This window comes from Oryctolagus cuniculus, chromosome 8, assembly GCF_964237555.1.
Source record: "Oryctolagus cuniculus chromosome 8, mOryCun1.1, whole genome shotgun sequence".
Taxonomy (NCBI): Eukaryota; Metazoa; Chordata; class Mammalia; order Lagomorpha; family Leporidae; genus Oryctolagus; species Oryctolagus cuniculus.
Genome location: NC_091439.1, coordinates 124,680,656 through 124,695,845, shown reverse-complemented (window position 1 = coordinate 124,695,845; position 15,190 = coordinate 124,680,656). Strand labels below are relative to the sequence as shown.

Below are 15,190 nucleotides of genomic sequence, written 5' to 3'. Positions count from 1 at the left end.
TTAGAAAATATTATTTTAAAGGTATTTCCTACATTAATTTTATAGTCTTTATTAGAAGGTCAGTGTTCTGTTAACATACATTTCTACAACCCTTTCACAATGCTATGAATTTGATGATATCAGTATTTAAATGTTTACAGTTCTTAACTTCTTTTGAGAGAGTAGAAGTTGATTGTTTGAAGTTGTAAATAAATTACTATACAAGTATAAATAGTAAATCAACAAATCTGCTGAGCCTTATTACCCATGCATTCTTGTGTAGTTTTATATCAGACAAATAAAACAGCTTGAACACGAAATCCATGAAATATTTGCACAATGACAGCTGGCCTCCCAGTTATTTAAATTTGATAATTTTTAGTCATACAGCTTGCTTGTTAGACTAAAAAACCCACCAAGAAATCAAACACAAGGACAAAACAAAAGAAATTGTGACTCAAAAGAGAAAGTTGGTATTTGTTCATAAAAATGTTTGAATTTTAAGCTTCTTACTATGTTCAGTTTATATAATATTTTATGTATGTATATGCTTATTTACTTGAAAGGAAGAGAAAGAGAGTGAGAGAAGGAGAGACAGAATATGAATGAATATGAGATAGAGATCTATCCTCTGGCTTATTCCCCAAATGGCCACAGCAGCCAGGGCCTGGCTGAAGGTAGAAAGCCATAACTCCATCCTGGTGTCCCACACAGGTGGCAAGGGCCCTAGTACTTGGAGGCCACCTTCTGTTGCTTCCCAGGTGCATAGCAGGGAGGTGGATTGTAAGTAGAGCAGCTAGGACTCAATGCAACACTCATCCATTGTGTCACTGCCAGCACTCCATGCATGTCTATTTGTTGAAGAATAGCTACATCTCCTTCTCATTGATGAACGCTTTAAACAACATAGTAATTTATTATTTTATGTTATTATGTATTGTGATAAAAATAATACATTAAATTGTTTGCAGATACTTTTATCTATTAATGATTTATACATTCAATCTGCATATGTGACACATGTAAACATACTTCTAAAAAGTCTTTCCATAATAAGTGTGCTAATTACTCTGGCTTAGTCTAATCCAGATATACATACATGAATCAAAACATCACCTTCTACTTCATGGTATGTACAATTACAGGGTGTCAATCAAAAATATAAATTTCATAAAAAGCTTTCTAGAATCATATGTAATTAATGTAAATTTTTGATGGGTAATTACCTTGAACAAATTGAAAAATCAAGAAGTTCTTCTACAGCATTTAAACTCATCTAAACTGAAATAAATCATTTTCCCTATTGGGGAACATTTTTCTTTCAAGATTTGTTTATTTGAATAGCAGATTCACAGAGAGGGAGAAAAAGAGACACAGAAAGAGATAGAGAGATCATGGGTAAATTTTTTCATTAGGGTAAAGGCTAAGCTAATATTAAAATAAAAAAACTCTCAAAAATAACAGTGACAAAATTTTTCAAAGATGAATTCTCTATCATATAACAGTTCAAGCATAGTCAACCAAGGACAGTTGCAGCACAGAACGCAGGAGTCATGCCTTTCTTTCTTGCTCTGTTCTACTTCGTGGCTCCAGATGGTTGTTGTAACTCTGCCAGCACATCTGGATTCCAGCTCCTGGGAAGGGGAGGGAGGGACAGTGGAGGGCAGGATTTCTCTCTAGGCCTGGTTCCATTGGGGAAATCCTACACACCAATCTCACTGGTACCTGTTTGGCAAGGATTTCTTGGCATGCATTCACTCAGAGGGGCAGGGAGATGTATGTGTCTCTACAGCTAAAATCAGAAGTTCTGTTGCTAACACAAATGAAAAATGGATATTAGTTGAAAACAAGTAGTTTCTGCTATAGGAATGTCAGAATGTAGTTTAGAAGTCTTAGACAAAGATGTTTGCCTAAAATGTTAGTGCATCATTTAGAATAGTTTCTTTGAAAAAAAAAAAGATTTATTTATTTGAAAGTCAGAGTTACAGAGAGAGAAAGGAGAAAAGGAGATACAGAGATCCTCCATCCAGTGGTTTGCTCTCCAGATGGCTACAACAGCTGGAGCTGGGCCAGGCTGAGGCCAGGAGCAAAAACTCTGTCCAGGTCTCCCCTATAGGTTCAGGTGCCAAAGCACTTGAACCATCTGTGGCTGCTTTCCCAGGTGCATTTGCAGGTAGCTGGATGGGAAGTAGGAAGCAGAGCAGCTGGAACTCCAAACCATGTGGGATGCCCACAGTGCAGATGGCGGCTTTACCCGCTATGCCACAGTGCCAGCCCCAATTTAGAATTTTTTATACTGAAAACACCAAGTGATGTAATTGAAAGTGGTGTATACTGTAAGAACCTTTTTTTAGCTGAAACAAGGAGAGCTATGACATGATCAGTTATTAAAAATATTTATTTGTTTATTTGATAGGCAAAATGACAGAAAGGAAGATGGTAGGAGAAAGAGGGAGAGAGAAGAGAGAGGCAGGCGGTAGGGAGAGATCCATCTTCTCTATCTTCTATCTGTTGGTTCACTCCCCAAATAGTCACAACAGCCAGGGTTTGTCAAGGCCAAAGCCAGCAGCCAGAACTTCAACCAGGTCCCCCATGTGGGTGGAGGGTCTCAAGCACTTGGGCCACCATCTGCTGCCTTCCGAGGCGTAGTAAGAAGTTGGGTGGGAAGTGGAGCAAACTGGCTCTCCAGTGTGGGATGATGGAATTGAAAGTGGTGGCTTAACCCACTGCACCACTATGTCAACCCCCAAGATTGGCTACTTTGACTCAGGAATTTTATCAAGGATATACAGTTTTCCTTGATCTCCACTTGACATCCTCAGCAAGATTGTCACTTATAATTTTGTCTTCATGGTTACAAATGGCTACTGTAGCTCCAGGCAACACCTTTTCAGAAAGCCATGCCCAAATGTAGGAAGCCCATTCTTTATTTATTTACCTTTCTTTGCTCCCTTATTTTAAAATCAGATAGAAAAAATTGTTTCTGTTGTCTCCCAGATTCCTTATAGGACTGAATGAAAAACTATGAGTCACACATTTTTTGTCTTGGTTGCAGAAAGTGTTAATATATTCTAGAAAAGAAAATATTTAGGAAATTATGCTTGAATAACATTAAAAATCTCAACCACAATTAGGTTATGTAATTCATAAGCATATATATATAGAAATGCATTTGATGTTTACTTACATTTCAAAAACAGTTCTAATGTGGAAGCTATTATTAAAAAGAGAAATATTTTATTTCTTTTTTTTAAAGATTTGTTTATTTGAAAGGCAGAATTACAGAGAGAGAGAGAGAGAGAGAGATCTTCCACGTACTGATTCACTCCCTAAATGGTCACAACAGGCAAGGCTGGGCCAAGCTGAAGCCAGGAGTTAGGAGCCAGGAGCTTCACCCCGCTTTCCCAGGTGGATGCAAGGGTCCAAACAGCTGGGCCATCTTCTGTTGCTTTTTCCAGACCATTGGCAGAGAGCTATATTGAAAATAGAGCAACCAACAATTGAACTGGCACCTAGATGAGATTTTGATACTGCAGGTTAATGTCTTAACTCGCTGTGAGAGTCAAACATATGTTTATTAATTACCACAAATCAGGGAGAACATTGCATTTTGGGGACTGGCTTATTTCACTAAGTATAATGTTTTCAGTTGGATCCATGTTGTTGTAAATGACAGGATTTCATTTTTTTAAGCACTGTGTATAATTCCATGGCTTACATATACCATAATTTCTTTATCCAGTCTTAAGTTGACAGGTATCTGGGTTGATTCTGTACCTTAGCTATTGTGAATTGAGCTGCAGTAAATGGCCCCCAATTTGCTGCTTTAACATTGAATTCATTTTTTCAAAAACATTTTTATCTTTATTTCTATAGGGAACAAATTTCATGTTTTTCATAAAATTTTAAAATTTTCAGTTTTGATTTTCATTTTTAAGAGTGTAATGACTATTCCCACCCTAAACTCCCTCTCTCACTCTTTCCTTTCTTGTTTTTCATTTAAGTTTTACAATGACCTACTTTCTTTCCTTTTTTTTGAATAAAATAATGAATCTTATTTTGGTGCAGAAAAACTTTTGGAATCTATATAGCTTTTTTTTTTTTTTTTTTTTTTTTTTACCTAGAAACCTTTTATTTAAAGTATATAAACTTCATGCATTTCAGATATACAAATTTAGGAACATAGTGATTCTTCCCACCCTACCCTCTCTCCCACCCCACTGCCACCCTTCTTCCTCCTCCCTCTCCTATTCCCATTCTTACTATCTGCTACAATTCACTTTCGATTAACTTTATCCACTAAGATAAACCCTATACTAAGTAAAGAGTTCAATGAATAGTATGAAAAAAAAAAAAACTGTTCCTCAACAGTTGAGACTAGGGCTGTTCAAAGTCATTGCATCTCAACGTGTCAATTTCACTTCTCTAAATTGCCTTTTAGGTTGTTTATTAATTACCACAAATCAGGGAGAACATAATAAACATATATTTATTAATTACCACAAATCAGGGAGAACATTGCATTTTGGGGACTGGCTTATTTCACTAAGTATAATGTTTTCAGTTGGATCCATGTTGTTGTAAATGACAGGATTTCATTTTTTTAAGCACTGTGTATAATTCCATGGCTTACATATACCATAATTTCTTTATCCAGTCTTAAGTTGACAGGTATCTGGGTTGATTCTGTACCTTAGCTATTGTGAATTGAGCTGCAGTAAACATGGATGTACAGAGATCTCCTTCATATGCTGGTTTCATTTCCTTTGGGCATATTCCCAGGAGAGGGATGTCTGGGTCATATGGTAGGTCTGTATTCAGATTTCTAAGGTATCTCCATACTGACAATGACTTACTTTCAATTTACTTCATAATTAGAAGTTTACTACTACATTAAATAAAAAATTCAACAAAGAGTAAATAGAGAAACCACTGTTATTCAAATAGTATAGACAGGCACTATAAACAATAATCAAATCTCAAAATGTCACTTTTGCTATATACATCACTTCTTTTGTATTCTGTGTATTAGTAACCATAAGTCAGGGAAAATATATATTTGTCTTTTGGGGACAGGCTTCCAGTTGCAACCATTTTGTTACAAAAGGCAGGATTTCATTCTTTTTTATGACTGAGTAGAATTCCATCATGTATATATACCACATTTTTGTTATTCAGTAATCAGCTGCTGCTATAAACATAGGGGTATAGACAGCTCTTTCATATGCTGATTTCATCTCCTTTGATTCCCTCCAACAGTGTATTAGGGTACCTTTTTCATATATCCTCACCAGTATTTGTTATTTTTTGATTTTGTATGATAGTCATTCCAGCTGGGGTGAGGTGAAACCTCATTGTGGTTTTGATTTGCGTTTCCCTGATGGCTAGTGATCCTGAGCATATTTGTGTGTTTGTTGGACTCAGGCCCCTGAACCCAGAGTGCAGCACCGGATACAGTCCCCGGCTTCTGCTTGGGCCCGGCCTGGCCCCGGCCTTAGTAGCCACCTGGGGGTTGAACCCCCAGAGGGACGATCCGTGAGAGAGAGCAAGAGGCAAGAGGGCTCGCGATGCCCGGTGCTCTGCTTCTCTCCCCAAGCGGCTCCAACGGCCAGCGCCGGGCCAGGCAGAAGCCAGGAGGCTTGACCTCCATTCAGGGCGCCCAGGAGGCCGGGAGGCGTGGTCCCTGGGTCACAGCCTGGAGAGGCCGCCCCGCCTGCAGCCCTGGGGCTTCGGACGCTGGACGCGGCAGGCAGCGCGGAGGTGCGTCCCGCGGTGCCATGGCGGCCGCCCATGGGGAGTGCGCCTGCGCCCGGCGCTGTGACCCGGAAGTGGCCCCTTGTGCCCCGGAAGTGGCCCCTCGTGGCCCGCGGCGCTCAGGTAGGAGTCCTCGCGGGTCCCGTCCGCTGCTGCCGGAGAGCCCGCGCGAGCCGTCGGGAGCCGGGAGCCGTCCTGGACGCTGCCGGCGGAGCCTGCGGGAGACCCAGCGCCCCCCGGGGTCAGGCCGGGCTCAGAGAGGCTGCGGCCCGAGGCTGCCGCGCCGTTTCCCGGGCGCGGTTCTCTTCTTCGGCCCTTCGTGGAAGCAGCGGCCTTCGCGGGCCCCTGTGCCGCCAGCAGACCGGGCCCCCTTGGCGGTGAGTGATGCGGGGGCTGTTGGGGTTTCCCGCTGCGAGTCTTCGCTGCCGGCGTGCCTGTTGCTCTCGGGTCCCGAAGGCGCGGGTGGAGTCGTGGTCTTGCTGTGCGGACGGTCGGTCTGCAACTTTCCCCAGTGTGCGAGCAGCTGTGCCAGAGCAGAGGGGCTCCGTCTCCTCCTGGAGCGGCCCCGCGTTCCCGTCTGTTTGCGTTTTGATGGCCCAGCCGCCCTGCTCGAGACCCCCGAGACTGCTGACGGGGAGGAATAAGAGCGAAAATGCTCGTCTGTTTCCTGGTCTAGGAGGACAGTTTCCGGTTAACTGGCATTTGGTGTGATGTTAGCGCTCTGTGGGTTTTCAGTGAGAGGCCATTGTCAAGCCGAGGTTTACCTTCTGTTCCTGATTTGATGATTCCTTTTTTTTTTTTTTTTTTTTAATATCGCCAAAGCGGTGGGAGTTTTTGTGAAATAGGTTTTCTGTGTCTATAGGGATACTTTGTGGGCTTTCCCCATGTTTATTCTGTTCTGTGATATATTGATTGTGTATGGTAGCCATCCTTGCATTCCTGGAGTTGCACCCAGCGTGCTAAGCTTTGGTTGTGCTTCAGGAGCGCGTTTGGTAATATTTTGTTAAGGAATGTGACAGCGCAGTCATGACAGATACGTATGTGCCGTGTTCTTTATGATGCATTTGTTTTGGATGTTGGGAAAATGTTGGTCCGAAGGGATGAGATGGAAGATTTTTCCCCTTCGTCTCCTTTTTGGAAGGGTTTGCAAATCACGGGTTTTAACTATCCTTCCCACAGGAGTTCTGTGTTAATAGGCCAGGTGATGCATATAGTATCAAGTTCGATATAAACTCTAGTAGTTGGCCGTGATGTAGTATTTTATTTATAGCTATGTCTTCCCCCCCTTTTTTTTATATAAAGTTCTTATTTGTTTATTTGAAATTCAGAGTTATATGCAGAGTGAGAGAGAGAGAAAGAGAAAGTAAGTCTTCCATCTGCTGGTCCTCTGCAAATTGGCTCAATGATTGGGGCTGAGCAGATCCGGAGCCAGTATTCAGGAGCCAGGGGCCTGGTGGCAGGTTCTCAGAATGGGGCACCAGATAAAGTCCCTGGCTTCTGTTTCAGCCTGGCCCAGCCCTGGCCTTTGTAGCCACCTGGGAGGGGGGCGAACCACCAGATGGGCAATCACTGAGAGAGAGCAAGAGTGCTTGCGATGCCCCATGCACTGCTTCTCTCCCCAGGCGGCTTCAAAGGCCAGCGCCGGGCCAGGCAGAAGCCAGGAGGCAAGGACTCCATTCAGGACTCCCAGGAGGGAAGGAGGCAGGATCCAAGTACCTGGGCCATCAGCGGCTGCCTCCCTGGTTCCCAACCTGGAGTAGCGGGATTGGAATCGGCTCTTGGGCACCCCACACTGGACGTAGCAGCATGCAGATGTGTCCCATGGCGCCATGGCAGCTGCCTGTGGGGAGTGAATTTGCGCCCTGCGCTGTGACCAGGAATTGTACCCGTAGGTACATCTCCTGCTCAGCCATCCTCAGATGGAAGTCTGCTCCTCATCTGTTCCTGCCCAAAAGCCTGTTCAAGTCTTGAGGAGCCGTCCTCGATGCTGCTGGCGGAGCCTGAGTGAGACCCAGTGCCTCCGGGGTCAGGCCTGAATCAGAGACACTGCAGCCCGGGACAGCCGCATCAGTTACCTTGCCCTTCTGGAAATGTGTAGGCGCGGTCCTCTTCTTCGGCAGCTTCCGGAAGTCTACCCCTCGGGCCTCGGCTCCTGTTCCAGAGGAGCAGAAACGCTCTTTGGTGAGTTGGGCGCGATGGCCTTGCTGTCGTCACGGGGTAGGTGGGGCCTGGGGTGCAGATAGCAGGCAAGGGGTGTGCATGTGAGGGGTGGAGGGGAGAGGAGGAGGAGAGAGGCGGCCAAGGGAGATTCGGGAGGAGAGAGGAAGGGGGGAGAAGGAAAAGGTGGCGTGAAGGTGGGGTGGCGTGGAAGGAAGGGGAAGGAAGGCGTGTGGGGCAGCGTCGAGGGAGGGCGAGTGTGACAGGAGTGCTGGTTGGCTGGTGGAGGCGGGGGTTGGGAGAGGAAGAACTTTTCCCACGGCCCGGGTTCCGTTTTGGAGGTTTCCTGGCCCTGGCTGGAATCAGTCTTGGCCACGTCCGTGAGAAGCGGCCTTGACTCCCGGCCTCTCTTCTCTGGGTGGTTCTGAACTGTAATGTGTGTGCGGGAAAACTGGCCTGGGGCACTCGAATTAACTTGCACGTAATCCGGTGAATTTTCACAGACTGCACACAAGGACTAGAAAGCAGAAGCTTTGAGAAACCCCAGGAATCCCTTTGTGCTCTGTTCCAGCCTGTCCAAGGTTCTGACACCTCATGGTAAGTACTGGATTGTTTTTTCTTTTTAAAGACTGGTGTGAAAGGCAGAGTTACTGATGAGGCAGTGGTGGAGAGAGAGTCAGTGTATGGGTTCACACCCCAGGTGGCTACCATGTCCTGGGGCTGCGCCAGGCTGAAGCAGAAGCCAGGTACTTTATCCAGGACTCCAGTGTGGGTTCGGGTGCCCAAGTCCTTGGGCCTCTTGCTCTGCTTTCCTGGGCTTGTTAGCAGCCAGCTGGATCACGAGTGCAACAACCTGGGCATTTGGGGGTGGGGGCGGGCCGAGCCGTGGCAGAGTGGATGAAGCTGCTGCCTGAAGTAGCAGCATCCCATATGGGTGGTGGTTCAAGTCCCAGCACCTCCACTTCCGTCCCAGCACCTCCGCTTCCATTCCAGCTCTGCTGTGGCCCGGCCCAGCAGTAGAAGAGTACCCAAGTCCTTGGTCTCCTGCAACTGTTTGGGAATCCTGGAGGAAGCTGCAGGCTCCTGCTTCAAATCTGCTCAGGCTGAAAATGGAGAGAAGTGGAGAAAGTTTACAGGTGGCACTGATGGCTTGATGGAAATGAAGGCGTGAGAATGATGCTAGGGTTTGACTTGAGCTGCTGGTGAAATGGTGGGTCAGTTATTGCAGGGGAAGATAGGGGGCCAGAGCAAGAGGTTTCATGGGGAAATCAGCAGTTTGGTTTTGATACATTGAGTTTCCTGTGTGTGTGGTTGTGGTTGTGTAAGGACAGATGTTGATGGAATGGTATGACTTTTTATTTTAGACGATTGGGATAGATTTAAATCCAGAGTGAATTTCTGGGAGCAGCTATTGCAGTTATGTAGGTGACACGATGAGACTCTGAACTGGGACAGTGGCTGTGCAGGGGGAGGATGTGCAAGGTCTGTGTGAAATAGGACCAGTTGGCCTTAGTGACAGTTCAGTTGTAGCTACTGGTACAACTTAACCAATTGAACTTAGGTAACATTGGTGGTTCAGGATAACTCTTAGTTCTAATGCTTGGTGATTAGTGGTGCCGGCCTGTCAGGAGAAGGAAGAAGGGAGTGAGTGAGCTCAGCCCAGGAGGTGTGGAGTTTTCCGCCTGTGGGCTCTCGCAGGGAAGACACCTGGCAGCCTGCCTGGGCTGTGAGCATGGAAAGGGAGACTCACTGCTCCTAGGATGTCAGATGTGTGTATGATTGCTTTGGAACCTTAAGAGTTGCTGCTTTAGCTTCAGACTTAGTAATCTGGGGTTGCATTGAGAAAAACAGCATTGAAAGAAATGCTCCCAAAGGAAATTAGATATTGCATTCTAGGATCACAAAACAGTTAGTGCTTTATGATCCACTTGTTCTGCAATCTTCTACTCTAAAGAAATAAAAATGCAAACAAACATTCACGTGCAAAGATGTTTAAAGTCACCTTAGTTGTAATGAAGAATGGGATAAATGCACAGAAGGTAATCCTCCATGTTAGCATGGTCATTCTAGTGAAGGGGTTGTGGTGGCTTTTATCCTCTCCTTTTTGAATGATTGTGATTTACAGTTTTTCAAAACTGAGCATGTCTTCCTTTCTGATGAGGGAGGAAAAATGAAGTTAGGAATAATATATACATGGAAAAGAATAATATATAAGTAAGTAGCAAATTCTGCTGCATCCATAGAGTAAAATGTTAGAAAGCTATTTAGTTTTTTAAGATTGTATGGATGTAAGTAGGTATGTATGTATTTGAGAGGCAGAGTTACAGACAGTGAGAGGGAGAGACAGGGAGAAAGGCCTTCCGTCTGGTGGTTCACTCCCCAAATGGCCACAACGGCTGGAGCTGTGCCGATCCGAAGCCAGGAGCCAGGAGCTTCTTCCTGTCTCCGGCATGACTGCAGGGGCCCAAGGACTTGAGCCATCTTCCCCTGCTTTCCCAGGCCATAGCAGAGAGCTGGATTGGAAGAGGAGCAGCTGGGACTAGAACCGGCGCCCACATGGGATGCAGGCGCTGCAGGCAGAGGATTAACCCACCCACCCACAACGGCAGCCCCGAAAGCTATTTCTTTTGTTATGAAAAGTTTTTAAGTAGGTGGGTAAATGCTTATAAAGTGTTAAGGATCACCTCTTAGTTGAGCCTGTGATTATATGAGCATATACGTCTTCTGTTGGCAAGCTGGCATCAAAAGGGGTTTTCGTGGGATTGATTTTGAATACTTGTTTTCTTATTTTCCAAAATAGTTTTAAATACATTTATTTTCCTTTTTCTTTTTTAATAGATTTTTTGACCTCTCTTTTAACTTGAAAAATTTTGTTCTATTCCTGTTGATGCTACCATTTGAGAAACTACACATATGCTCTACTGTACCAACATACACACATACTTTAGTTTTTCAACTTCTATTTAATAACTATAAATTTCCAAAGCACAATGTTTGGATTATAGCGGCTTTTCCCCCAGTAACATCCATCCCACCCGCAACCATCCCATCCCCCACTCCTTCTCCCATCCCATTCTTCATCAAAATTCATTTGCAATTCTCTTCATGTATAGAAGATCAAATTAGTATATACTAAGTAAAGATTCCAACAGACTGCACCCACACAGACACACAAAGTATAGAGTACTGTTTGAGTAGTAGTTTTAGCATTCATTCACAGAGTACAACACATTAAGGACAGAGATGTTACATGGGGAGTAAGTGCACAGTGACTCCTGTTGTTGATTTAACAATGGACACTCTTATTGATGACGTCAGTAATCACCAGAGGTTCTTGTCATGAGCTGCCAAGGCTATGGAAGTTCCTCTGGAGTTCACCAACTCTGATCTTATTTAGACAAGGCCAGAGTCAAAGTGGAAGTTCTCTCCTCCCTTCAGAGAAAAGTACCTCCTTCTTTGCTGGCCTGTTCTTTCCTCTGGGATCTCACTCACAGCGTTCTTAAATTTAGGTCATTTTTTTCTTTTGCCAGAGTGTCTTGACTTCCCATGCCTGAAATACTCTCATGGGCTTTTTAGCCAGATCCGAATGCCTTAGGGGCTGATTCGGAGGCCAGAGTGCTGTTTAGGGCTTTGGCCATTCTATGAGTCTGCTGTGTATCCTGCTTCCCATGTTGGATTGTTTTCTCCTTTTTAATTCTATCAGTTAGTAGAAGCAGACAGTAGACTTGTTTATGTGATCCCTATGACATTTAATCCTCTCATTATGATCAATTATGAACTGAAACTGATCACTTTAGACTAGTAAGATGGCATTGGTACATGCCACATTGATGGGATTGAATTGGAATCCCCTGGCACGTTTCTAGCTCTACCATTAAGGGTAAGTCTGAGTGAGCATGTGCCGAACTGTACATCTCCTCCCTCTCTTATTCCCACTCTTATATTTAACAGGGATCACTTTTCAGTTGAATTTAAACACCTAAGAATAATTGTGTGTAAATTAAAGAGTTCAGCCAATGGTAATAAGTAGAACAAACAAATACTAAAAGGAATAAAGTAGTAAGGTGTTCCTGGACAGTCAGGACAAGGGCTGATCAAGTCATTGTTTCTCATCTGAGATATTTCTATCACCAAACATTTTCTACCAGTGATATTCAACCTTTTTTTTTTTTAAGATGTATTTATTTATTCATGTGAAAGGCAGAATTACAGAGAGGCAGAGGCAGACAGAGAGGTCTTCCATCTGCTGGTTCACTCCCCAGATGGCCACAATGGTCAGAGCTATGCCGATTCAAAGGCGGGAGCCAGGACCTTCTGGGTCTCCCATGTGGGTGCAGGGGACCAAGGACTTGAGCCATCTTTTGCTGCTTTCCCAGGCCACAGTAGAGAGCTGGATCGGAAGTGGGGCATATGGGATTCGAACCGGCACCCATATGGGATGCCGATGCTGCAGGTGGCAGCTGTATCTGCTACGCCACAGCTCCAGCCCCTCAACCTCTATCGTTTTTACCTTCAGCTTTTGGAACGTTTTCGGCCGTCATTACTTCCAATATTGCCCCTGTTCCTTCCTTTCTTCTAGTATTCCTGCTTTGTGTGTGTCATACCTTTGTAATTGTCCCATAATCTTAGGCATTCCATTAGCGTTTTCCCCATTTCTTTCTTTGGCTTTTAGTTGAGGAAGTTTTTATTGATACACACCCGCTCACAGATTGTCTTCTCTCTAGTGTCTAGTCTGATAATGAGCCCCTCCAAGACATTCTTCGTTTCTGTCTCAGTGGTTGTTTTGATCTGGCGGCCCCTTTTGATTCTTTGAGAGTTTCCATCTATCTGTTTGCATTATTCATGTGGTTCTGTATATCGTCCAATTTTTCTATTACAGTTGTTTTAATAACCCAGTCAGACAGCTCCAGAATCTTTGCCATGGTAGGGCCTGGTTTTGATGCTTGCTTTGTCTCTTCAGACTGCATTTTTCTTGCTTTAACTTTTTTTTTTTTTTCTGAAAGCTGGACACAATGTATCAGGTAATAGAAAGCAAAGTAAGCAGGTCACTTAGTGTGAGGTTTATGTTCCTCTGGGTGGGAGTTAGGCTATTTAATGTTTGCTTTGCTGTAGGTATCAGAGGTTTCATTTTCCTTTGGGGCCTTTATTTTGGTGTCTCACACTCTTTTTTGGGGTTTCCCTAGAAATTCCTTCTTAAATAGAACCTGTGTCTGGTATAGATCTGGAGCCCGGGTGATGTGCTAAAGTATTGAAGGAAGAAAGCATGTATAATCTTAGGATTGAATATTTGGTTTCATTGGCCTACACCCCTAGCCTGTAGCTTTCACAATACTTTTCTAGCCTTTTTCTTTGCTCTTTTATCCCCTGTGTAAGACAGCAAGTCTTCCAGGGGCAGGAGTTGGTTAATTGCCCTTCCCCAAGGTCGATTAGGCTCTAAGGTAGAGTGGTCTCCTTGTTCTCAAGTGGAGAACATATAGGCAGGGCTATTTCAAAATGATGGCCTTTCCTCTCCCCTGCGGTCTGTATATGTATGTGTGGTGTACATGGCCCGTAATTTCTTTCTTCAGTCTTCAGGAGAGCGGCATTTTGGTTGATTGCCTATCTTTGCTGTTGTGAAATGAGCTGCAGTAAATATGACTCTTCCATATGCTGATTTCCTTTCCCTTGCGTATATTCCCCGGGGTGGAACGGCTGGTTTGTCTATATTCAGGTTTCTGAGGTTTCTCATACTGTCTCCCACAGTGGCTATACCAGTTTACATTCCCACCAACAGCGGAGCAGGCCGCCTTTCCCCCCCTGACATCCTCAAGGCTGTTGTAGTATTGCTGTGCATTTCCATGATGGCTAGTGACCCTGAGCATTTTTGCATGTGTTTGTTGGCCATTTGGATTTCCTTTCTTGAACCATGCCTGCGGAAGTCCTTGGCCCGTTTCTTGAGTGGGTGGTTTGTTTTGCTGCTGTTGAGTTTCTTGAAAACCTCTGGTAGTGAATCCTTTACCAGCTGCATACTTTGCAGATAATTTCTCCCATTCTGTTAGTTGCCTCTGCGCTTTGCCGAGTGTTTTGCTTGCAGTGCAGAAGCTTCTCAATTTGGTTTTTTGCTTTTTGTCCTCTTCTATTCCTTTCTTTAATCTGTTGTGATTCTCAGATAGTGGACATCCTTGGTTGAAATGGTCCCCAGAGCCTGTATTTTCTTTGTAGCTATGTGGACGGGATTGGTCCTAGACGTTCTTTCTGAGCCACGGCACTGTCTGCGTATACAAAGGCTGTTGATTTTCTATCCTGCCACTTTACCAAACTCTACTCTGAGTTTCGATAGTCTCTCAGTGGAGTCGTGTGGATCTCCTCTGTATGGAATCATGTCCTCTGCCAATAGTGATAGTTTGACTTCCTCCCTCCCAATTTGTATCTAACGTTGAGAAAGGAGAGAAAAAGTACCAACGTGATAACGTGCACGTAGAAAATGCCAAGAGGGACCTCAGACGCTACATTTACGTATTCTATGGTGCTTTGTGGAAGACACGGTTTGTCCTAGTTCAAGCATGCTCCATCCATTAAATGCAGGCCTAGACTGTGGAGGGCGGAGGTTGGGGAGCAGACCTGTGTTCAGTGGAGAACTCTGTAGATCACAGGTGTCTCAAGTCCCTGTGCGAGTGGGTACCCAAGTGTCTGAATAAATAAACTACATTGATTTCCTCATGCGTAAGTCATAGATAATACCACACGGAACGTTTCTAAGGTAGAAGAGAAAGAATGGGTACCAACACCTTTTTTTTTTTTTTTTTTTTTTTGACAGGCAGAGTGGACAGTGAGAGAGAGAGACAGAGAGAAAGGTCTTCCTTTGCCATTGGTTCACCCTCCAGTGGCCGCCGCTGATCCAAAGGCAGGAGCCAGGTACTTATCCTGGTCTCCCATGCGGGTACAGGGCCCAAGGACTCGGGCCATCCTCTACTGCACTCCTGGGCCATAGCAGAGAGCTGGCCTGGAAGAGGGAGCAACCGGGACAGAATCCGGCACCCCGACCGGGACTAGAACCTGGTGTGCTGGCGCCACTAGGTGGAGGATTAGCCTAGTGAGCTGCGTTGCCTGCCACCAACACCTTTTCTAAGAGTGAGTTAAATTCCTTTTCAAATTCTATGTTAATAGGGTAGGTAATGTATATAATATCAAATTGTAATGAACTGTAATAGTTGGCCTTGATGTAGTATTTTATTTAAAGCTATGTCTTCCTTTTCTTAATTTTTTTATTTTTTTTGAAGATCTTATTTATATGAAATTCAGGGAGGGCTGGAGGGAGGGA

The 15,190-nt window shown here is 44.5% G+C and overlaps 1 protein-coding gene across 13 annotated transcripts in view; it reads left to right on the top strand.

The window, feature by feature from the left end:
* Window positions 1–15,190, top strand: part of LOC103347526 (rho GTPase-activating protein 20-like) — a 128,739-nt gene that overhangs the window by 27,234 nt on the left and 86,315 nt on the right. For 12 of the 13 annotated variants that reach the window (XM_070048196.1, XM_070048194.1, XM_070048192.1 and 9 more), the window contains 2 exons: window positions 7,356–7,914; window positions 8,394–8,487. The gene's annotated coding sequence lies outside the window, so the exon portion shown is untranslated. Of the gene's footprint in view, window positions 1–7,355; window positions 7,915–8,393; window positions 8,488–14,686; window positions 15,001–15,190 lie in introns of those variants that run through there. The other variant, XM_070048183.1, reaches the window with a different exon arrangement.